Source organism: Hordeum vulgare, chromosome 4H, assembly GCF_904849725.1.
Source record: "Hordeum vulgare subsp. vulgare chromosome 4H, MorexV3_pseudomolecules_assembly, whole genome shotgun sequence".
Taxonomy (NCBI): Eukaryota; Viridiplantae; Streptophyta; class Magnoliopsida; order Poales; family Poaceae; genus Hordeum; species Hordeum vulgare.
Genome location: NC_058521.1, coordinates 301330396 through 301355242, shown reverse-complemented (window position 1 = coordinate 301355242; position 24847 = coordinate 301330396).

Here is a 24847-nt window from a genome sequence, read left to right as displayed (position 1 = left end):
CGCATTCGTGAAGAGGAAATTCCCAAGAGTGCCTTCTGGACAAGCTTTGGCTCGTATGAGTACATGGTGATGTCTTTCGGTCTGGCCAATGCTCCACCGACCTTCTGTCGGATGATGAATTATATCTTCTCCCCATTCAAGAATGAAATTATCTTGTTATATCTTGATGACATTCTGGTCTTTTCGGAAACTGAGGAAGAGCATGAAGAACATCTCAGGCTTGTGCTTCATAAGCTAAGAGATTCCAAATGTGAGTTCTCGTTGAAGGAAGTTGTGTACCTTGGGAACATCATCTCTGCCAAGGGCATCAAAGTTGATCCATCAAAGGTGCAGGCCATTGTTGAGTGGGAACTTCCGCAGAATGTGAAGCAGCTTCGAAGCTTTCTCGGGCTTGCAAGCTATTGTAGAAGATTCGATGAGAATTTCTCCAAGATTGCTAAGCCTCTCTCAAGTATTCTTCAGAAGGATGTGAAGTATGTTTGGTCTCCAGAGTGTCAGTTGGCCTTCGACACACTCAAAGAGAAGCTCACTTCTACTCCCATCTTGATTCCTCCTGATGATTCCAAGCCTTATCAAGTGTTCTGCGATGCCTCTCTTCAAGGTCTTGGTGCAGTTCTGATGCAAGAGAAGAAAGTGGTAGCTTATACCTCGAGGCAGTTGAAGCCAAGTGAGAAGAATTACCCCACTCATGATCTTGAGTTGGCGGCAGTGGTATATGCTCTGATGACTTGGAGACAACTCTTGTTGGGCAGACGAGTTGAGGTCTACACCGATCACAAGAGTCTCAAATACATCTTCACCCAGCCTAACCTCAATCTTCGGCAAACTCGTTGGGTGGAAATGCTCCAAGATTACAATCCGAGTGTTGACTACACTCCACGCAAAGCTAATGTCATTGCAGATGCTTTGAGTAGAAAGGCTTACTGCAACAGTCTCATTCTGAAGCCTCTCCAGCCTGATCTTTGTGAATCTTTCAGAAAGCTCAACCTTCAGTTAGTACCTTAGGGATTTCTTGCTAATCTCCAGATTTCTCCTACCTTGGAAGAACAAGTCCAGCAAGCTCAACTTCTTGATGCTATGGTGAAGAAAGTTAAGATTGGCTTGGCAAAGAGCATTGCCAAATATAAGTGCTTCAGTGTTGATGACAGAGATACCTTGTTCTTCGAGGATCGCCTTGTCGTTCCGAAAGCGGATCTCAGGAATGTTATCATGGACGAAGCTAATAATTCCCTTCTCTCGATACATCTAGGAAGTTCCAAAATATATCGGGATCTGATGCAGACATTTTGGTGGACTCGCATGAAGCGTGCAATTGCTCAGTTCGTGAATGAATGTGATGTCTGTCGCAGAGTGAAAGCAGAGCATCAACGTCCAGCAGGTATTTTGCATCCCTTGCCCATTCCCGTGTGGAAATTCGATCATGTTGAGATGGATTTTTCACTGGTTTTCCGAAGTCCAAGAAAGGCAACGATGCCATCTTCGTCGTCATCGACAAGTTGAGCAAAGTCGCTCATTTCCTCCCAGTCAAGGAGTCTATCTCGGCAGCTCAGCTTGCAGAGCTGTATACGTCAAGGATAGTCTGATTGCATCGTATTCGAATGCTGATATCTTCGGATCGCGAAAGCATATTTACTTCCAAGTTCTAAGATTCATTTCAGTCTGCGATGGGTACTAAGATTCGATTCAGTATAGCCTTCCATCCTTAGACTAGTGGGCATGTTGAGAGACTCAATCAGGTCCTCGAGGATATGCTAAGAGCCTGTGTGATTTCGTTTGGCATGAAGTGGGAAGACTGTCTACCTTTTGCTGAGTTTTCATACAACAACAGCCACACGCAAGCTTAGGCAAGTCTCCGTTCGAGATTCTTTATGGCAGGAAGTGTCGTACCCCGCTCAATTGGTCAGAGACTGGTGAGCGTCAGATTCTTGGGAATGACATGACTGCTGAAGCAGAAGAAATGTGTCGTGTCATTCGGGGTAATCTCAAAGCAGCGCAGTCCCGTCAGAAGAGCTACTATGATAGCAAGCATCGTGACATGACTTTTCAGCTCGATGATTCCGTCTATCTCAAAGTGTCTCCCATGAAGGGCACTCAGCGCTTCGGTGTCAAAGGAAAGCTTTCTCCTCATTTTGTTGGGCCTTTCAGAATGGCTGCCAAGAGAGGCGATCTTGCATATCAGTTAGAGCTTCCTTCCAACTTCTGAAATGTGCATGATGTGTTTCATGTCTTTCAGTTCTGAAGATGCTTCAAGACTCCCGAGCGCACAGTTGATCTCCGGGATATCGACCTCCAACCCGACGTATCCTACCGTGAGCATCCAGTTGCAGTTCTTGAAGTGAGTGAGCGCAAGACCCGCAATAAGTCAATCAAGTTTCTCACAGTGCAATGATCACATCATTCCGATAAAGAGGCCACTTGGGAGCGCGAGAATCACCTGTGTTCCGAATTTCCAGAGTTCCTACAGTCCTAGATCTCGGGTCGAGATCCTCTTGTAGTGTGGGAGAGTTGTAACAGCCCAGATGCTTCTTTCCTTATTTTTAACCCCCTTTCCTTATTTGTGAATACCTTGTTGGACCTATTTTATGAAAATGATGAGGTGATTGTCATTTCATGTGTTGTCATTTAATGTGCATCTCATGCATCATATCATCTTTTTGTGTTTGTCTTCTTCTTGTCTACCTTGTGGTGGTGAATTCATGTGGCTTGTGTGGTATTGTGGAGTGTGGTGTGGGTGCAACAATGACCTCAAAGATTAAGTTGCACCATAGCCCAAAAACCCCCTCTCTTCTTATATTTCTTTGAGGCATAATTATGTTGTTGTTTTGGGGTTTTAAAAATGTTCATCTTTCTTGTAAATTTTCAACTAATTGTGGATGTCAAACCTCTGTGATTTGAAACTATTTTCTTTTTTTTATTTGAAAACAGGGTCTGATTTATAACAAAATCAATTAATTTGCTTTGCTCTAAAATGCCACTTCTATTTTTACAAATAGGAGCACCATTTTAGAGACCCGTATTTATTTTCCTTTTGTTTACTTCTCTCTTTTATTCCAAAGCCATTTTTGATTAAAAAGAAAGCCTGCTTGTTTTAAATAGAGAGAGGGAGATGAGTGGGCCTGGCCCATTTGCTCCCCTCGGCGCGCTGGAGCCCGTTCACCGTTCCTTTCTTCCTCCTTCTCACGCCGTTCTCCCTGTCCCTGCTTTCCGTTAGTTCTACTAGAGAGAGAGAGAGTCGCGCCGTGCTCACAGACATCGAGGAGTCGTCCCATCGCGTCTATTTAGAGTCCCCCCTCGGCGTGCGAGCCTAGGGTTCCCTCTCGTCGCCGTCAGCCTCTCCTTTCTCCCCTTCTCCCCCTCTGCAGGTAGGAGTTCCGAAGAGATTTAGGGAGGGGATGGAGATTTAGAGTGAGAGATCGTCACCGGCGCGTCCCTCCCGTCGTCATCGATACTTCCCCGGCGAATCCAAGCACGTAGGGAGGCTGCTGGATCCTCCCTCGTTCCGTTCCCTGCGTTAGGAGGGCGGATCCCCTCCTCTGCTTCGTTCCCCATGTCGTCCTCGTCGGCGCAGGAGTAGAGTGTGGTCGTCGTCGTCGCCAATCGTCTCTTCTTCCTCTTCTCGGCAGCAGGCGCGTCACCGAGCCCCTCAGGGTGAGCTTCGTGTCGCCTTCTCCTCTTTCCTTCCCCGTAGCGTCGCCGACGCATCGCGGTAGGTCTCTGCCATCGCCAGCGTAGCAGTGGAGCATGTGCCATCGAGCCGCTGCTGTGGGCCTCCTCCCAGGGAGGTGGCCCCAGGAATGGAACCCCTGGGATTCCCTCTTCCCCCACTGGTATCGCGTTGTAGTCGTCGTAGTCGATTCGTCACCGGAGAGCTTGTCGTGAGCCTTCCTGCTTCAGTCGCCGCAGTTTCAGTGTAGCGCGGATGGGCCTGCTCGTAAGAGAAATACCCCCCCCCTCTCTGTTGAGATCCGAGTAGCTAGCGCAGTGGCCTGTGCGTTGGGGTGTCGACCAGCAGGTCGTGGGTTCGATTCCCTCACCCCCCCCCTTTTTTAGTTTGCTGCTTTGTTTTTCTTTTGTGTTTTTCCCTTCTGTTTTGCACTAGAGTGTATATATATGCATGCTTAGTTTATTTCTTTCCTTTCTAGTTACTCTTAGACATAAGTGTATGTGTGCTTGAGAGTGTAGGTGTGTGTGGGTGTATGTGTGCATGTGCATGTGCACATATGCACTTGTGCATGTAGGCATATATATACATGTGTGTGTGTATCTACATATGTGTGTGTAGATTCTTGGTGTGTGATGAGCACATGTAGATGTAGGAATGCTTCTGTGTGTGTGGTGTGTGAGACCACCTATACATGTGCATGTGAGAGCACATATGCCTTGGACATGTATGTGTGCTCATGTGTGTGTGTGTGGATGAATACATCTCCCTATATAAGTTTATGCATGTATGTGATGATATGCCATGCCTAGGTAGACTTAATATGTGTTATTTCCATTTTTAGCAGGTGTCCAAAAGTGGACATGCCAAATATGGCAGCTTCCATTTATGCCATTAAGTGACTTGTAGCTTCATATGATTCCATGTGCTATTTTCGAGCTACATTTGTGCCTTGATGTTTCATGCAAGTACATAAGTATGTATATGGGTTTTGGGGTAGATTCATTTGAGGAATCCATTGGTACAATCAGATTTCACTTTAGAGCAACTTCATAAAACTGCTATTTTTTGTTGTGATGCCCTTTTGTCCATTTACTATGATTTTATCTATGCATGTTTATAACTTGATGTCAACATAAAAGTGTTAGATAAACTTGTTGTGAATGTCCTGGTATTTTTATTTATTAGGCTAAGTCAACATATCCATGGAAACTTTGCTCTAAACTTGCTATGATAATCTCTTTTTCTGCATGCTCTAAATTTCACTAAGTCTGGGAATTTGGAGTTATTTTCTTCCCCTGTTGTTTTGTTTATAGTTGCTCCTATGTTCGGAGTTGGGCCAAGCAACAAATTAATGTTTGTTGACTGATATGTTTGTCTAGCCCTCTGTAAAATTTCATGCTTAGACACCTCGTGTAGATATCATTTTGGAGGCTCCCAAAATGCTTCAGAGCATAAGCAGCTGGTGAAAATCTGTAATTTTCACCGAGTCCCAATCTATGATATTTTTGTCCAAGTTAGAGGCTGTAGATCTGCTCATCGATGATTCCTTTCCTTTAGCTACTTGTTAGAGGTTGTAATGCAGTTGGATGGCTTCAGTTTCATGTCTTGTTTGAATTAATTAGAGAGTTGTAACTCCTGTAGATCTTGTAGTCAAAGTCCTATGTTGTTGTTAAAATAGATTGTGTGCCTAAATGGTTTTAGAGCTTGTACGAGCAATGGTTGATGGTGTGGTGTGTTCTCAAGCACCATTCCACTTGTATCTTGATGCTTGATCACTTGGCAACCTGGTTACACCAGTGCGTGCCCATTTAATTGAGTTAGTGGCTGTTTTGAACCCGTTGACCTTCGTAACTTGTTTTGTAGTTTCCGGTTGATCCGAGACTCCGTTCATGATGTTCTTCATATGTTTTTGCATCGTTTTCTCGTGATGCATATGATTATGCCATGTTCATGCATGTCAAGATAAATTAACATGAGGTCTGTCAAAAATATAAACAACTCAACTAATGCATGTGAAAGTGACTAGATTAGTGGTGCATGTCTTCTTCTTCACACATGCATCATGTTGGTTGTTGCATTATATTTTGCTGGTGTTTATTTGTTGTTATCTTATCTTGGGTAGCATCGGGAACGGAGAGCGAGTATGTGGATTCTGGAGAGTATTTGCAGGAAGAACAAGAGCAGTTCCAGTGTGAAGAAATACAGGCAAGATAACCGTGACCTTGACACCGTTTCTAGCTTTGTTATGCTTACAATCACGTATCCATCTTTACATGCTCGTTCCCTAACACATGATATATATACCAACTGTCTTTGCCATGAAACCTCAAACACTTCCCTTTCCTAGCAAATATTGTTTGGCTAAGTAGGCCTGCTCATCCACTAATGGATAGCCTTGCTAGTTGCAGGTGCCAGCTGGTCCATGTGATAACATGGGCATTTTGATATCATTATGTTTAAACTACTATTTAACTAATGCACCTATACACTTGGTAAATAACGGAAGTCCTAGCCTTTTGCCGGGTGATTTGTTCCATTGTTGTTGCCTTAGTTTCGGCTACCGGTGTTTGATTCCATAACTGAGCGCTCCTAACACGTTCGGAGTTGTTATGGGGACCCCCTTGATAAATCGTATAGTGTTAAAGCTTGTCTGGCAGGACCCAACTTTGGTTTTAATCTGCTAATAACCTAATAATCAAATGCATAGGGAATAGCTACCCCGAGGAATCTAATCAACCCCCGGGCTAGTGCTCCTCATGAGTGTTGGTCCAAGCTAGAGCACTGTGCGGGGCCAACTCAGGGCAACTTGAGCGATTTCTATCAGGCCACTGTATGTGTCGCTTATCCATCGTGTCCTAAGAACGAGATACGCGGCTCCTATCGGGATCGTTGACACGTCGGGAGGTCTTGCCAGATTTGTCTTACCTTAGTGATATATCTTGCGCATTGGAATTCCGGTGAAACTTTGGGTCTCCTCAAAGTTGAGGTTTTCCTCCAAGGAATCCGATGAGATCACGAGATTCGTGATAGAGGATTACTATGCGACCTGTGGTAATTTGTAATGGACTAGTTGGAGCACCCCTGCAGGGTTTAATCTTTCAGAAAGTCGTACCCGAGGTTATGTGGCAAATATGGATATTGTCTTACATCCGGTTCAAGACAACTTAAAGTAATTCTAATAAAACTGCCAACTGAGTGCGTAGCCGTGACTGTCTCTTTCGGAGATCGTCCTCTGATCGAGAACATGGTGGGGTTATGTCTGACGTAGGTAGGTGTTCAGGATCACTTAGTGATCAATCTAGTATTCGACCGACTCGCGTAGACCACCATATGTTTACTATTATCATCGTAAGGTAGCCACCATATATGCTTAGGTTGCTCCAACCCATGCACTTAACCTTCGTCACCCATTAACTCGGCTAGATTCGATGACATGGTCATTCAATTGCTGAGTCCTCGTGGGTCACGGTTTACTACAAACACCCACACGTACAGCTACGCCTGATGCAGGAGATCGTGATGACAGCTAGCTGAAGTGGGTGTTCGATGAGGATTCTGGCAGACTGTACGTGACTTATCCGGAGGACTAGAGGTCGTGGTCGTGATTGTGGGGCCAGCATGCGGGATTTCATAGCTTTATCTGTTTTCATCTGGTCCATAGCTGGACTAAAGCATGCTCTGAATAATGTGTGCCTGTAAGCTATATGATATATTCTTAACAGATGGCAAGTGTATGCCCTCCTTGTCACTCTTTCACTTATGTAATGTTATGAATATCTCGCTTGCGAAACGTGTAGATGCGCTCCTTTCCCTTTTGAGGCCTCGCCCCCAAATAAGGAAAGGGCCGCATCTTAGTCGTTACAATATCCTCCCAAGGAACACTAGGTACAGGCAAAGGCATATATAAACCATGAGGCTTGAGTCGTGACTTAGCTTTTTGACATGTCATGTAGCGAGCAACAAAACGATCAACATCCCGTCGCATCCTTGGCCAAAACAAATGCGTAGCAAGTACGTCCTCCATCTTCTTTACGCCAAAGTGTCCCATCAATCCTCCTCCATGCGCCTCTTGTAACAACAAAAGGCGAACGGGGCTAGGTGCAATGCATAGCTTGTTAGCACGAAACACAAATCCATTATTAATGATGAACTTGTTCCATGTTCTCCCTTCTTTACAATTTTCCAACACATCTTTGAAATTAGCATCATGCACATATTGATTTTGATGGTCTCCAAACAAAATATTTTAAAGTCAAGTTGCGAAAGCATAGTATAATGACGAGACAAAGCATCAGCAATAACATTTTCTTTACCCTTCTTGTGTTTAATGACGTACGGGAAAGTCTCAATGAAATCAACCCATTTAGCATGTCTATGGTTCAGTTTTTCTTGAATTTTAATATGTTTCAAAGATTCATGATCAGAATGTATGACAAATTCTTTGTGCCATAAGTAATGTTGCCATGTTTCCAAAGTCCGAACAAGAGCATATAATTCCTAGTCATAAGTAGAATAATTCATACTAGGCCCACTTAATTTTTTATCAGAAATCACCTCAAATAAATGTGCATATGCAATGATTGTGATAATATCAAAGGTAGGCATGTCGTCATCATCCTCCCCTTTTTGAAAATAAAGCCGTCCTCGGCGCTGCTTAATCTGAAATTTGGCTACCAAAAGAGACAAGGTGTACATGGTGTATATGTATATGTCATCCATTTTTACTTCCCTTGGTTTTTCCACATATGACACATGTATACATGAGTAAATTTCATATGTTATGAAATATAAAGACAAAATATTATCAGAAGAAGTAGAAAGTATGAAAATATTGCAACTCAGCTTGCACATATGAGTGAAGTCCTTATTCATATCAAAAGATTGACAATGTTCATCATTAAACCATCCTACGTTGGTGAATACACTTTCATTGTTTCAAATTTACATGCTACAACATGCTTAAATAAACAAACATGCAACAAGTCATTTGACATAGAATCATCACCAAGATAGAGGTCATATCAAAATGACTAAACACTAGCACAATTATTTTGAAAAATATTTGATCCAAATTTGATTTATTCTCTGATTCACATGGTTCTTTTTCATCAACAGTTAATTGAATCAGTTCACTCAACATTGTTGATATTGTACTTAGTTGATCACATGGCAAAGTAAAATTATGAAGATAGTACTCCAAAATAGGTTGTGTGACCAAAGTAATGGGTAGCTCCTCACATGTTACATTGCAATTGACAAGGCAATCATCATACTCATGTGGAGGTGGAAGATAAGTACCTTTGTCATACCTCTTATGATATACTCAGATGATGTAGCCACTCTCGATGGTAATGTGTCACATGGTGAAGGTGATATAGCCCTCACAACAATTGATGTGGTTGTCATCATACGCCCAGTAGTTGAAGGAACAACCATATCAACTCTTGGAATAAGCACCTCGCACTCTTTCTCCTTGTGGGAAACACGTCGTCTTATTTCCTGTTCATCTTTGCAAGCAAATCGAAACAAACGATCCATAGGATAACACTTTTCATGAATTAGTATCTCCCGAATATCATGGTTTAATGCTCCCCAAAATCTATCCATAGAATCTTCTTTACTTTCTACTAATGACGAATGCAACAAGGTTGTTTGTAAATCATCATAATATTTTGTTACGGTGTCACTACCTTGTTTTAAATGTTGTAACTTTTTAATCATTTATCTAGTATAATAAGAAGGAACGATTGTATGTCTGGTGGCAAGTTTCAAATCATCCCAAGTAGTAGGTATATAATCACGGTGTAACCGACAATATCCACTCCACCAAACTGAAGCATAGCCGATGAAAGAACCAACCACGACCGTAAGTTTCTTATGTTCAACAAAATAATGGGAAGCAGATATATCATTTATTTCATATTCCCATTCAATAGATAAAGCAGGTCTAAAACGGCTGTTAAGTGATGGTATAGAGACATTAACCCGATCATGCGCATTCGGATCTCTATGCACCTCTCGTAACGGTTGTTTTGGTGGCACGTCTCCCACAATCGAAGAAGCCCATGGATTGACAACTCTGGATCCTGTCATGACTAGTAGAAAAAACAAGATCTAGAAATATTGTTCCTATGAACTACTCGGAAGTGGTGGTGGTGGTGGTGGTGAATCACAAATCCGTGAAGCCAATCTCAAATTCTTACCAGTTCTTACCCAGCAGCAGGTGGTGATCGGCAACCGGTGTAGTCAAAACTCTCAAAGCTTGGATATAGCGATAGCCCGGTGGCATCAAACACACGATGTAGATGTATGTGGAGCCGGGAAGGCTTATAATATATGGTAGAAAAAGATTAGCAATAATCAATTCAGAGATGCAATGTTGAATAAACGCTCAACGACGGTACTGTGCTGGTCCGACGCTAGACCATACTAGAAACGCGAGCCTGGAACACTAACAGAGTCACGTCAAAGCATAAATAGTAGCAAGGGATGATATGAAATAGCTCTGGATAGGAAGATATAAGTCAAGATCACAATGGCAGTAAAGATAGTGATGATAAATGGCCCCCAAGCAGGATAAACAAAAACTATCTCTAGAACTTCCCTCTTGAAAATATGATGTCAAATTTCTGATATTTTTTCTCAATAATACTACTGACTCAAGCTTTCGAATGCAAAAAAAGAATCACTCAATTCTGAGATTGTATGAGGACTCAAACAATTCGGGAATGGACCTAAAAAATATTGACAAACTGTGTTCCTGACGTTCGGAGGGAAAAAGTCCTATTTAGAATCCGATTTGGAGGTGATAATTATGAAATAGCTTGATGCACTATTCAGATGCGTCTCATCGATAGCTTGAATTTGGGTACTCGTGGAGCCAAAACAGACATCGTATGAGGAAGATACACATGTTTTATTGCACAGTGCACAAAAGAGTTTTAAATGCAAATTCACGTACGGGATTGTATCTAGATAGATCCGAAATTTGTATTTTTTTTCTCTTCTCTCTTTTTTTCTCTCACTTTTTTACTTTTTTCTCTCTTTTTTTTTGCTCTCACTTTTTTTTCTCTTCTCTCGAACAACCAATTAAGATGCAGATTGGATCAAGCACAGATGTAAATTACCTCAAGTATGATATTGACAATGAACAATTGGAGCACGTGGTGAATATTGATGGATGGTTGTGGGTAGCAACGGAAGACATGACGGCGGCGTGGTGGTGGTATATGGCAGCAGCGATGAGGATGGTGCGGCGGCGGCGTGACAACTTGTGAACAGAACTCGAAACTCTAAAAGACTAGACGCTAAGACCAGCAACTTGACACGACGATGCAACCGATAATTCAACTATGGAAGCACTAAAAAGAAAATTGCAAAGGCTCAGACTGGCTTGGACAAATGATGACTAGATCTAACTTTTTTTTTCTGGTTTTTTCTAGGGTAATAGGTAAGAAAAATAAATCTAATCTAGGGATAACTGGAAATTCTAACCGAGCAACCTGAAAACTGATATCACTTGATAGAGGGGAGGGTGTCCCGATCTTTCGATGAGATGGTGGATATCGATTTGGTGGAGATGACTTGACGATCCGACTACAAACGTGCATGACGTTGCACCTTAGCAATCGCTAAACCAACTCCAAGAGGTTATTGATCACGCTGGAGCACGATCAACCTTACCACGAAGGTCTATTCCTGCAAGCAATCGAAGAACAAGCAAGAATATGGTAATGCAATCTGAATATTGCAAATATAGATGAAGTATTGATAAGGGTGGGGATCCTAAAGCGGTCTTGGTCTGGTCGTTGGACACAAACAAAGTACACGAAGCTGGAATGGCTAACTTTTAAATAAACAAATCCCCCAAGCAAAAAAGCTACTAGGTTGATCTACTTATATAGGAGCAAGGGGTGGCGGCCAAGGAGGTGGGAGGACATCCCAATGCAGCCTAAAACTAACCCTAGGTCGTACAAGGCCTATGGGCCCAACTGGAGGTGGTGCAACACCTTTGGACTTGTTGTTTGACTCGGATTCTCGTGCAACGTCATATTGTTTGGTCGATATATCCATGCTACGGACGAAATTCAAAGTGAATCCAATTGGGCTCGAAAGCATATAAAATCTACTTTCCAGCCCAAAATGAATCACGCAATTCGGAGTCCGGATCAAAACGTTGAAGGCCTTTTGGTACAGGTATGTCTATGTAGTCCGAATTTGAATCCAGAACGTGAAAGACTTGGACTCTATCTTCTCTTGGGCTAAAAGTGACGTGAGAGAACGTCTTGAACAACAACTAATTATTTCCTTTGACATGAGAGGACCTCTTGAATAGCATCCAACCATTTCATTTTCCCTTGTGATCACATGTGATTTATACAAGTGTTCGCCCATTCTGCATTTAGGCATAAAATAAAAACAGGTGAAGTATTTTTGTTCCGGATAACATAAATAAATTATTGCATGAGTTTTATCAGAAATCACCTCAAATAAATACGCATATGCAATGATTGTGATAATACCAAAGGTAGGCATGTCATCATCAGTCAACGCCTTCGTCGCTGCATCCGCTTCAGCCCAAGCGGCGTGCTCCCTGTCGGAGACTTCCTTCCCCTCGGCGACCTCGCGGCCCTGCTTGTCATATCCTAATCGGTGAGGGGCCCCCACAAAAGAAACAAGAACAAGCAAAGGAAATGAACGGTGCAGCTGCTCACCCAACAACAACGGGAACCAGCCGTCGGCTGAGGCCGGCCGGACCGACACTTTGCTTCTTCGAACCGCCGCCACGACCCCCAACTGGGGTCCTCCCGCCGCGCGCTTGGGAGTCAGCTTAGCGGCATGGCCTGCTTGCCCTTCCTCCTCGCTTCTTCGTCATCCTCGGTCAGCTCGGGAACGGCTTGGCGCGGTCGTCTTCCCGGTGGGCTGGAGACGTCCTCCAGCTCCTCCAGATCTTCTGTGGCGACTGCACCATGCAATGGGGGTGCCTCCCCGGCATCATCGGTCTACTCAAGCAATCCAGACGCAAGAAACTCACCAGCCAGCTCGATCCCTTCCGACTCCACCACATCCTCGACTTCCTCAAAGGCTACTAGTCGTGGCTCCACCTCGTCCACATCCTTGATCTCTTCGGGGTCCGACGCGTCCAGGTCGGCGGCCGGCTAGCGATGGACCTGGAGATAGTCAAACAACTGGCGGAGTAGCCAGCATCCGGCGTCAGGAGTCGGGTTGCATCCCAAAGAAAAGTAAAGAATATTATCGTGGCGTTGTGTACCTTCGGGGATGGATAGTCCCGATCATAGGGAGCATTGCCCCATGCCCAGGCGCCGCCCTTGTCCATGGAGGCGGAGGAGGTCAGATTCACTCGCTCCACCACCTTGTCGGCACATAGTTCCTTTGTCGAGAGTCGGCATGGGTCATGTCGGCCGCTCATCTGATAGATCAGATGTGGTCGGGGCTGCAATGGCAGAATCCGGCGCGCCACCATGATGGCGAGAAGATCCTCGCCCATGAGGCCTTCCACCTTGAGAAGCTCAAGGTGGGCGTAGATCAGCTTCACCTCCCCGGACGGCTTCGGCAAGGTGCTCTTCTAGTTCAGCTTCGTCAGCGCGGCGTGATAGCGAAGGGCAGCAGGTTGATGCAGTCGTTCTTGGGGTCTACGTTATTCACGTAGAAGAACCCCTTCTGCCACTTCTTCACCGGGTCTTGTAGAGGGAGCTTCGGGAAGCCGGATGCGGTCCGGTGATGGATGAGGGCCGCGCCACAGTCTGTCATCCGCTTGCTGCCAGCGGTTCCGTCTGGCACCGACTGCTGCTTGAAGAAAAACAGTCGGCGCCACAGATCCAGACGCGGCTCGATCCCTAGGAAACCCTCGCAGAGGGTGACGTAGGCGGCCAGCTGCAGCACGGTATTTGCCTCAAGATGGTGCAGTTGCATGTCGAAGTGCTCCAAGAAGCCGAAGAAGAAGTCGCTCGCAGGCAGCCCGAACCCGCAAGCAAAGTGTTCAGGGAACACCACCACCTCGCCGGCTTGCGGGGCCGGAGAGCCCTCTCCCCCCGGGATGCACGCGGCGACGAGCTCCACCGGAGGCAGCATCCGGCGATGGCGGAGGTACTCGATATTCCCCTCGCCAACGATGCTGCCTTCCTAGGCTCCTCGGGTCCTCGCCACTCTGGTGGTGGCTCAAGACATGTCGGGGAGGGGGCGGCGCATGACGTTGAAGGTGCGTCGGGCGTCGACGGCAAGCGGCGACAAGATTGTGACGGCGTCTCTCTCTCTCTCTCTCTCTCTCTCTCTCTCTCTCTCTCTCTCTCTCTCTCTCTCTCTCTCTCTCTCTCTCTCTCTCGCTCGCTCGCTACAGGAGGGGAGGGGCGTCGGAGCGATACGAGGATGGGGCGAATGGCCTCTTCGGTCTCCTCGCCTACCCATTTAAACCCCGAGCAGGGTAGTGGGGAAGAGTATCAAGTGCGCACGATCCCCGTTCCTACCGCACTATGTGGAGATGTTATTGTGCCCCGGGACGCCAACCCTCACCCCGTATCCACAGAATATCCTCACGCGGGGGCCCAGGCCGCGGCATGGCGGGCCCCATCGTGCAGGCCCGGAACTTCCACTCGCGTGGTCTGTCAGGGCGCAACCCCCAAAGCCAGACCCATGGCACACTGATGTCTATGCACGCTTCTAATCTTGTAGACTATGTTGGGCCTCCAAGTGCAGAGGTTTGTAGGACACCAGCAATTTCCCTCAAGTGGATGACCTAAGGTTTATCGAACTCAGGGAAGTAGAGGTTGAAGATGGTCTCTCTCAAGCAACCCTGCAATTGAGAAACAAGAAGTCTCTTGTGTCCCCAACACACCTAATACAATTGTAAAATGTAAAGGTGCACTAGTTCAGCGGAGAGATGGTAATATATGGGTGATAGGTGTGGCAAAGCAAGGTAATATAAATTTGTAATAAAATATCACAATAAGGTAACAAGTGACAAAAGTAGCACAAACGGTGTAACAATGGTGAGAAACAAGGCCTAGGCTTCATATTTTCACTAGTGGCAACTCCCAACAACATTAACATAGTCTAATCACATGATATTTCCACTAAAACATGCAATGGAGACGTACTCGGAGGTCATTCCTTTGTGATCAAGAGAGGACGAGAATTATGTAGGGCTACAAAAGCACACCTCAGAGTTCGTAGTTCTCATCTATGGATTTCCCAATGTCACTGCGGCCATCCAAAGGGAGTACCACAATCACCACAACATATCTCAAGGATAGTCAAAGACAAGCACCATGAGACTCTTAATCTTCAATCAATTCACAAAAGAGGAAATCACTCATGAAAATATTCTTCTAATCCATGTCCAATAGACCGTTGTCACCATGGTCTCGAAGATTATACTAGATAAGATCAAGTGAGTACATCAATCCAATACATAGAAGAAGCGGAAACATCATGGGATCACCCTAGGTTAACATAGCCTATGATCACAATCAAGATCACATCATGGGAGAGAGAATTAACCACATAGCTATTGTAGAAGACCTCAGCCCCGAGGTGGAACTACTCCCGCTTCATTGAGGGAGGAAGCAACGTCGATGGAGATGAATTTGGGGGCACTTCCCCGTCCCGAGAAGGTGCCGACACAGGAATTCTGGTTCCCCGAAACTTGTTAGCGATGGCGGCGGAGATCGGAATTGCTTCTCGAGAAAAGGGTTCTCGAATCAGGGTTTCCTCCACGGGGGTAAAAACGGGGCCAAAGGGGGGCACCAGGGGAGGTCCCACTTGCCCAGGCGGCCTGGTGGCACGTCCTCCACCTAGGCCGCGCCAGCTGGCCACCTGGTGGGGGGTGGCCCCCCTCTGGCTCTCCTTCGGGCGTCTGGAGTCTTCTGGAATGCAGATTTTTTATATTTTTTCTATGGAATTTTTCGGGCACTGTAAACATGGGTATAAACCTGCAATTCACAGACATCAGCATATAGAAACTGGCACTGGGTGCACTGAGTTAGTAGGTTAGTCCAAATATGTTGAAAAAGGTATGAAAGTGTACAAAACACATAGCAATATCACCCAAAACTTGCATGGACCAAGCAGAAATTATAGATACGTTTGGGACGTATCACACACCACCACATTAGACGGAGAAGTCGAGGCATCTGAGGAATCTTAAGACCATGCAGATATGAAAATGCCAATGATATAGAGATGTGAGACCTCTATGAATGAAGAACCGGCAAAAACTCCAACATCGAAAACATCATAGTAGATGCATATGGACTCCGTTTTCGATGAACTCGAGCTTGTCATGAAGATGACCATAAGCTCTAAAACTCACAAAGAGAAACACCAAATAAGAACCAAGAAGTATGATGCAAGGATGGAAATGGTTTGAGCTCTCAAGAAAGGATACGATCGAGGTAATCACTTGAGAGCCCTCCTTGACAGAACGGCAATCTATCCTAAAATAGAAAACCTATCAAGGGCAAACATGTACCTTGCACCTCGTCCTCTTGAGCTAGATGATGATGATCTTGGCTTCCTCAAGATGGACCACCTTCTTGATTACGTTGGCTTGATGAAGACTAGTTGATTGCTCCCCCATACACGACATGGGTGAGCCGCTCTTTAGTATATCTTCACAAGTCCATTTCCACCACAATGGACGGCAGGCTTCAAGCATGATATCTTCATGTTGATTCACCTGAACTTGCACACCGCAATCTTGATGACGATCACCACTTGACGTCATCCTTCATGGGTTGTATGAGATCTTCCTCTAGACGCACCACTTGACGTCATCCTTCATGGGTTGTATGAGATCTTCCTCTAGACGCAAGCCCATGGAGACATACCTAACCCCACATAGAACTCTCACGAAGACCATGGGTTAGTACACAAACACGTAATGGACAATGCTTACCATACCATGGGATCACTTGATCCCTCTCGGTACATCTTGTACACTCTGTGTATTGATCATCTTGATTTACTCTTTGTCTGAGATCTTGATCAACCTTGTGTCTCTAAGACCATTCTTTGTATAATACCTTGAATACCATCTTGGTCATCATATAAACTCCTTGAACCCAACAGATGGACTTCACGAAGTGCCTATGGACAAATCCTATAAATATAACTTAAGGCAACCATTAGTCCATAGGAATTGTCACCAATTACCAAAACCACATATGGAGATATATGCTCTAACAACTTGGTCCTCAAGGCAAGTCTCCTCCCCCTCCCTCCTATATATAGTGGTGATTTAGGGCTGATTTGAGACAACTTTGCCACGTGCAACTCAGATCTAGACACCATAGTTTTACCTCTAGATCGTATTTCTGCGGAGCTCGGGCGGAGCCATGCAGGAGTAGATCCTTCACCACCACCGGAGCGTCGTCACACTGCCAAAGAACTCATATACTTCTCTGTATTGCTTGTTGGATCAAGAAGGCCGAGATCATCATCGAGCTATACATGTGTTGAACGCGGAGGTGCCGTCCGTTCAGCACTAGATCGGAGCGGATCGTGAGACGGATCGCGGGACGGTTCGTGGAACGGTTCGCGGGGCGGATCGAGGGACGTGAGGACGTTCCACTACATCAACCGCGTTTCTTAACGCTTCCTTCTGTGCGATCTACAAGGGTACGTAGATCCAAATCTCCTCTCTTAGATGGACATCGCCATGCTAGGTCTTCGTGCACGTAGGAAAATTTGTGTTTCCCATGCGACGTTCCCCAATAGTGGTATCACAGCTAGGTTCATGCGTAGATGTAATCTCGAGTAGAACACAAAGGGTTTTTGTGGACAGTGTTGTTCGATTTGCTGCCCTCCTTAGTCTTTTCTCGATTCGGCGGTATTGTTGGGTTAAAGCGGCCCGGATCGACATTATTCGTACGCTTACGAAAGACTGGTTTCATCGCTTGACATGCAACTTCTTTGCATAAAGTTGACTCACGGGTGTCGGTTTCTTCAACTTTATTTGAATTGGTTTTGATCGGCCAATGACGTGATGTGATATATTGGATGTATGAGATGATCATGTTGTAATAGTTAATATCGACTTGCACGTCGATGGTACGGCAACCGGCAGGAGCCATAGGGTTGTCTTTAAACTAACGTTTGTGTTTGGAAATGTGTTTACTATATTGCTAGGACGTAGCTTTAGTAGTAATAGCATAAGTAGCATGACAACCCCGATGGCGACACGTTGATGGAGATCATGATGATGGAGATCATGGTGTGGCGCCGGTGACAAGAAGATCGTGTCGGTGCTTTGGTGATGGAGATCAAGGAGCACATGATGATGGCCATATCATGTCACTTATGAATTGCATGTGATGTTAATCCTTTTATGCACCTTATTTTGCTTAGAACGACGGTAGCATTATGAGGTGATCTCTCACTAAAATTTCAAGACAAATTGTGTTCTCCCCGATTGTGCACCGTTGCTACAGTTCGTCGTTTCAAGACACCACGTGATGATCGGGTGTGATAGACTCAACGTTCACATACAACGGGTGCAAAACAGTTGCACACACGGAACACTCGGGTTAAGCTTGACGAGCCTAGCATGTGCAGACATGGCCTCGGAACACATGAGACCGAAAGGTCGAGCATGAATCGTATAGTTGATATGATTAGCATAGAGATGCTTACCACTGAAACTATCCTCAACTAACGTGATGATCGGACTTGAGCTAGTGATATTGGATCATGTACCACTCAAATGACTAGAGAGATGTACTTTTTGAGTTGGAGTTTAGCAAGTAATTTGATTAGTTAAACTCTAATTATCTTGAACATAGTCTAAGTCCACTTTGAAAATGTTTGTGTTGTAGATCAATGGCTCACGCGACAGTCACCCTGAATTTTAATACGTTCCTAGAGAAAGCTAAGTTGAAAGATGATGGAAGCAACTTTGTAGACTGGGCTCGTAATCTTAAGTTGCTCCTGCAAGGTGGGAAGAAGGATTATGTCCTTAATATTGTGCTAGGACATGAACCACCCGCCGCGGCTGACCAAGATGCTAAGAACGCTTGGTTAGCACGCAAGGAGGACTACTCAGTAGTTCAATGTGCAGTCTTGTATGGCTTAGAGCCGGGACTTCAACGTCGCTTTGAGCATCATGGAGCATATGAGATGTTCCAGGAGTTGGAGTTTATCTTTTAGAAGAACGCCCAGATCGAGAGGTATGAGACCTCCGATAAATTCTATGCATGCAAGATGGAGGAGAATTCGTCTGCCAATGAACATGTGCTCAAAATGTTTGGGTACTCAAACCGTCTAGCTGAGCTGGGGATTGAACTCCCGCAAGAGGCTATCACTGACAGAATTCTTCAATCACTGCCACCGAGCTATAAGAGCTTTGTGTTGAACTATAACATGCAAGGGATGAACAAGTCACCCGACGAGTTATTCGCGATGCTGAAAGTCGCAGAGTCAGAACTCCGTAAAGAGCATCAAGTGTTGATGGTGAATAAGACCACTAGTTTCAAGAGGAACAGCAAAGGAAAGAAGGGTAATTCAAAGAAGAGTGGCAAGCCTGTTGCCAATCCGACGAACAAAACCAAAGCTGGACCTAAGCCTAAAACGGAGTGTTATTATTGCAAGGGTATGGGTCACTGGAAGCGCAACTGCCCCAAGTATCTGGCTGATAAGAAGGCGGCCAAGGAAAAATCAGGTATATTCGATATACATGTTATTGATGTGTACTTAACCAGCTGTCATAGTAGTGCCTGGGTATTTGATACCGGTTCTGTTGCTCACATTTGCAACTCGAAACAGGAACTACGGAATAAGCGAAGGCTGGCGAAGGATGAAGTGACGATGCGCGTGGGAAATGGTTCCAAGGTTGATGCAATCGCCGTCGGCACAGTTTCACTTCAGTTACCATCAGGGTTAGTTATGAACTTAAATAAATGTTATTTAGTGCCTGTGTTAAGCATGAACATTATATATGGATCTTGTTTATTGCGAGACGGTTACTCGTTTAAGTCAGAGAATAATGGTTGTTCTATTTCTATGAGTAATATCTTTTATGGTCATGCACCTAATATGAGAGGATTGTTCATATTGAATCTTGATAAAGATAATACACATATACATAACATTGAGACCAAAAGATTTAGAGTTAACAATGATAGCGCCATGTTTTTATGGCACTGCCGCTTAGGTCATATTCGTGTAAAGCACATGAATAAACTCCATACCGATGGACTTTTAGAGTCACTTGACTTTGATTCACTTGACACGTGCGAACCATGCCTCATGGGCAAGATGACTAAGACTCCGTTCTCCAGAACAATGGAGCGTGCAAGTGACTTGTTGGAAATCATACATAATGATGTGTGTGGTCCAATGAGTGTGGAGGCGCGCCGCGGATATCGTTATTTTCTCACCTTCACTAACGATTTGAGTAGATATGGTTATGTCTACTTGATGAAGCACAAGTCTGAAACGTTTGAAAAGTTCAAGCAATTTCAGAGTGAAGTCGAAAATCATCGTAACAAGAAGATCAAGTTCCACCTGTCTGATCGTGGGGGTGAATATCTGAGTTTCGAGTTTCGTGCTCACTTAAGACAATGTGGAATTGTTTCACAGTTGACACCGCCTGGAACACCACAGCGTAATGGTGTGTCGGAATGTCGTAATCGTACTTTATTAGAGGTGGTGTGATCTATGATGTCTCTTACCGATTTTCCATTATCATTTTGGGGGTATGCATTAGAGACAGCTACATTCACTTTAAATAGGGCACCATCAAAATCCGTTGAGACGACACCATACGAATTGTGGTATGGCAAAAGACCAAAGTTGTCGTTTCTTAAAGTTTGGGGATGTGATGCTTATGTCAAAAAGCTTCAGCCTAAAAAGCTGGAACCCAAAGCGGAAAAGTGTGTTTTCATAGGTTACCCAAAAGAGATAGTTGGGTATACCTTCTATCTCAAATCCGAGGGTAAAGTGTTTGTTGCTAAAAACGGAGCTTTTCTTGAGAAAGAGTTTCTCTCGAAAGAATTGAGTGTGAGGAAGATAGAACTTGATGAGGTTGTCGAACCTCTAACTCCTCCTGATGGTGGCACAGGGCAAGGGGAAACCCATATTGCTGCGGCGCCGGTTGAGGAGCAAGTTGATGATGATGATCATGAAACTTCGGATCAAGTTACTATCGGACCTCGCAGGTCGACAAGATCACGTACTGCTCCTGAGTGGTACGGTAATACTATCTTAACGATTATATTGTTGGACAACAATGAACCTGCGAATTATGAAGAAGCAATGGTGGGCCCGGATTCCAACAAATGGCTGGAGGCCATGAAGTCCGAGATAGGATCCATGTACGAGAACAAAGTGTGGACTTTAGAAGTACTACCTGAAGTTCGCAAGGCTATTCAGAACAAATGGATCCATAAGAAGAAGACAGATGCAGACGGTAATGTGATCGTTTATAAAGCTCGACTTGTGGCAAAGGGTTTTTCACAAGTTCAAAGAATTGACTACGATGAGACTTTCTCACCGGTAGCGATGCTTAAGTGTGTCCGAATCATGTTAGCAATAGCTGCCTTTTACGATTATGAAATCTGGCAGATGGATGTCAAAACGGCGTTCCTTAACGGTTTTCTTAAGGAAGGGTTGTATATGATGCAACCAGAAGGTTTTGTCGATCCAAAGAATGCTAACAAAGTAGGCAAGCCCCAGCGATCCATTTATGGACTGATGCAAGCATCTCAGAGTTGGAATAAGCGCTTTGATGAGGTGATCAAAGCATTTGGGTTTATACAAGTGGTTGGTGAATATTGTATTTACAAGAAAGTGAGTGGGAGCTTTGTGGCGTTTCTAATATTACATGTGGACGACATATTGCTGATTGGAAACAACGTGGGGCTTTTGGATACCATAAAGGATTACTTGAATAAAAGTTTCTCAATGAAGAACCTAGGAGAAGCTGCTTACATTCTAGTCATTAAAATCTATAGGGATAGATCAAAACGCCTGATAGGACTTTCACAAAGCACATACCTTGATAAAGTTTTGAAGAAGTTCAAAATGGATCAGTCCAAGAAAGGGTTATTGCCAGTATTACAAGGTATAAAATTGAGTAAGACTCAATGCCCAGCAACTGCGGAAGATAGAGAACAAATGAGTGATGTCCCCTACGCTTCAGCCGTAGGTCCTATCATGTATGCAATGTTGTGCACTAGACCAGACGTCAGCTTGGCCATAAGTATGGCAGGCAGGTTTTAGAGTATTCCAGGAGTGGATCACTGGACGGCGGTCAAGAATATTCTGAAGTACCTGAAAAGGACTAAGGAAATGTTTCTCGTGTATGGAGGTGACAAAGAGCTCACCGTAAAAGGTTACGTCGACGCAAGTTTTGACACCGATCCGGATGACTCTAAGTCACAAACTGGATACGTATTTATTCTTAATGGGGGTGCGGTAAGCTGGTGCACTTCCAAGCAGAGCGTCGTAGCAGATTCTACATGTGAAGCGGAGTACATGGCTGCCTCGGAGGCCGCAAAGGAGGGTGTCTAGATGAAGCATCTCATGATAGATCTTGGAGTTGTGCCAAGCGCACTAGATTCATTGACTCTGTTATGTGACAACACAGGTGCCATTGCCTTAGCAAAGGAACCAAGGTTTCACAAGAAGACCAGACACATCAAACGACGCTTCAGCCTCATCCGCGACTACGTCGAAGGAGAGGGCGTGAATATTTGCAAAGTGCACACACATCTGAATGTAGCAGACCCGCTGACTAAACCTCTTCCACGGGCAAAACATGATCAACACCAGAACTGTAAGGGTGTTCGATTTATTACAATGTAAATTGCATGGCGATGTGAGGACTAGATTATTGACTCTAGTGTAAGTGGGAGGCTGTTAGACATATGCCCTAGAGGCAATGATAAATAGTTATTATTATATTTCATGTTTAAAGATAATCGTTTATTCTCCATGCTATAGTTGTATTGAATGAAAACATAGATACATGTGTGGATACATAGACACAACAGTGTCCCTAGCAAGCCTCTAGTTGGCTAGCCAATTGATCAAGCATAGTCAAGGTTTTCTCGCTATGTGCAAAGTGTTGTTGCTTGATAACTGGATCACATCATTAGGAGAATCATGTGATGGACTAGAGCCAAACTATGAACGTAGCATATTGATCGTGTCGTTTTATTGCTATAGTTTTCTGTGTGACAAGTATTTGTTCCTATGACCATGAGATCATATAACTCACTGGCACCAGAGGAATGCCTTGTGTGTATCAAACGTCACAACGTAACTGGGTGACTATAAAGGTGCTCTACAGGTATCTCCGAAGGTGTCCGTTGAGTTAGTATGGATCAAGACTGGGATTTGTCACTCCATGTGACGGAGAGGTATCTCGGGGCCCTCTCAGTAATACAACATAACACACAAGCCTTGCAACCAATATGACTAAGTGTAAGTCACGAGATCTTGTATTACGAAACGAGTAAAGAGACTTGCTGGTAACGAGATTGAAATAGGTATGCGGATACTGACGATCGAATCTCGGGCAAGTAACATACTGAAGGACAAAGGGAATGACATACGGGATTATATGAATCCTTGACACTGAAGTTATGTAGGATCCAACATGGGCATCCAGGTCCCGCTATTGGATATTGACCGAGGAGTACCTCGAGGCATGTCTACATAGTTCTCGAACCAGCAGGGTCTGCACACTTAAGGTTCGGTGATGTTTTAGTATAGTTGAGTTATATGCGTGGTTACCGAATGTTGATAGGAGTCCCGGATGAGATCACAGATGTCACGATGGTTTCCGGAATGGTCCGGAGACGAATATTGATATATAGGATGACTTCATTTCGTTACCGGAAAGTTTTCGGGCATTACCGGGAATGTATCGGGAGTGATGAATGGGTTCCGGAAGTTCATCGAGAGGGGGCAACCCTCCCGGGGGGGAACCTGAAGGACTTATGGATGGCGCACCAGCCCTTAGTGGGCTGGTGGGATAGCCCAATAAGGCATATGCGCCATAAGAGAAAAACCAAAGAAAGAAAGAAAAAAAGATGGGAAGGAAGAGAAGGACTCCACTTTCCAATCCTAGTTGGACTAGGATTGGAGTAGGACTCCTCCTCTCCCTCTTGACCGGCGCACCTTGAGGACTTGGTCCTCAAGGCAAGTCTCCTCCCCCTCCCTCCTATATATAGTGGTGATTTAGGGCTGATTTGAGACAACTTTGCCACGTGCAACTCAGATCTAGACACCATAGTTTTACCTCTAGATCGTATTTCTGCAGAGCTCGGGCGGAGCCGTGCACAAGTAGATCCTTCACCACCACCGGAGCACCGTCAAGCTGTCGGAGAACTCATCTACTTCTCCATCTTGCTTGCTGGATCAAGAAGGTCGAGATCATCGTCGAGTTGTACGTGTGTTGAACGCGGAGGTGTCGTCCATTCAGCACTAGATCGGAGCAGATTGTGGGACGGTTCGTTGGACGGTTCGCGGGGTAGATCGAGGGACGTGAGGACATTCCACTACATCAACCGTGTTTCTTAACGCTTCCTGTTGTGCGATCTACAAGGGTACGTAGATCCAAATCTCCTCTCGTAGATGGACATTACCATGATAGGTCTTCGTGCGCGTAGGAATTTTTTTGTTTCCCATGCGATGTTCCCGAACATATACTAGATAAGATCAAGTGAGTACATCAATCCAATACATAGAAGAAGGGGAAACATCATGGGCTCACCCTAGATTAACATAGCCTATGATCACAATCAAGATCACATCATGGGAGAGAGAATTAACCACATAGCTATTGTAGAAGACCTCAGCCCCAAGGAGGAACCACTCCCTCTTCATGGAGAGAGGAAGCAACATCGATGGAGATGAATCTGGGGGCACTTCCCCGTCCCGACAAGGTGCCGGCACAGGAATTCTGGTTCGAAACTCTACCGAGAAGAAGCAAACCAACAACAAGAATCAACACGCAATATTCACCACGACACATGCATGATATGATGCATGTGCATTTCAATTATGCAATGCATGGCATGGCAATTCACAACAATAAAACACTACACATTAGCTGAAGCTCAATATGCAACGAGTTGCATATTGACGAATGTCGTCGTTTTCTCACGACAGATGCCATGGGTAGGCTTATCGACAGTGGTTGGGACTGAAGGGACACGGACA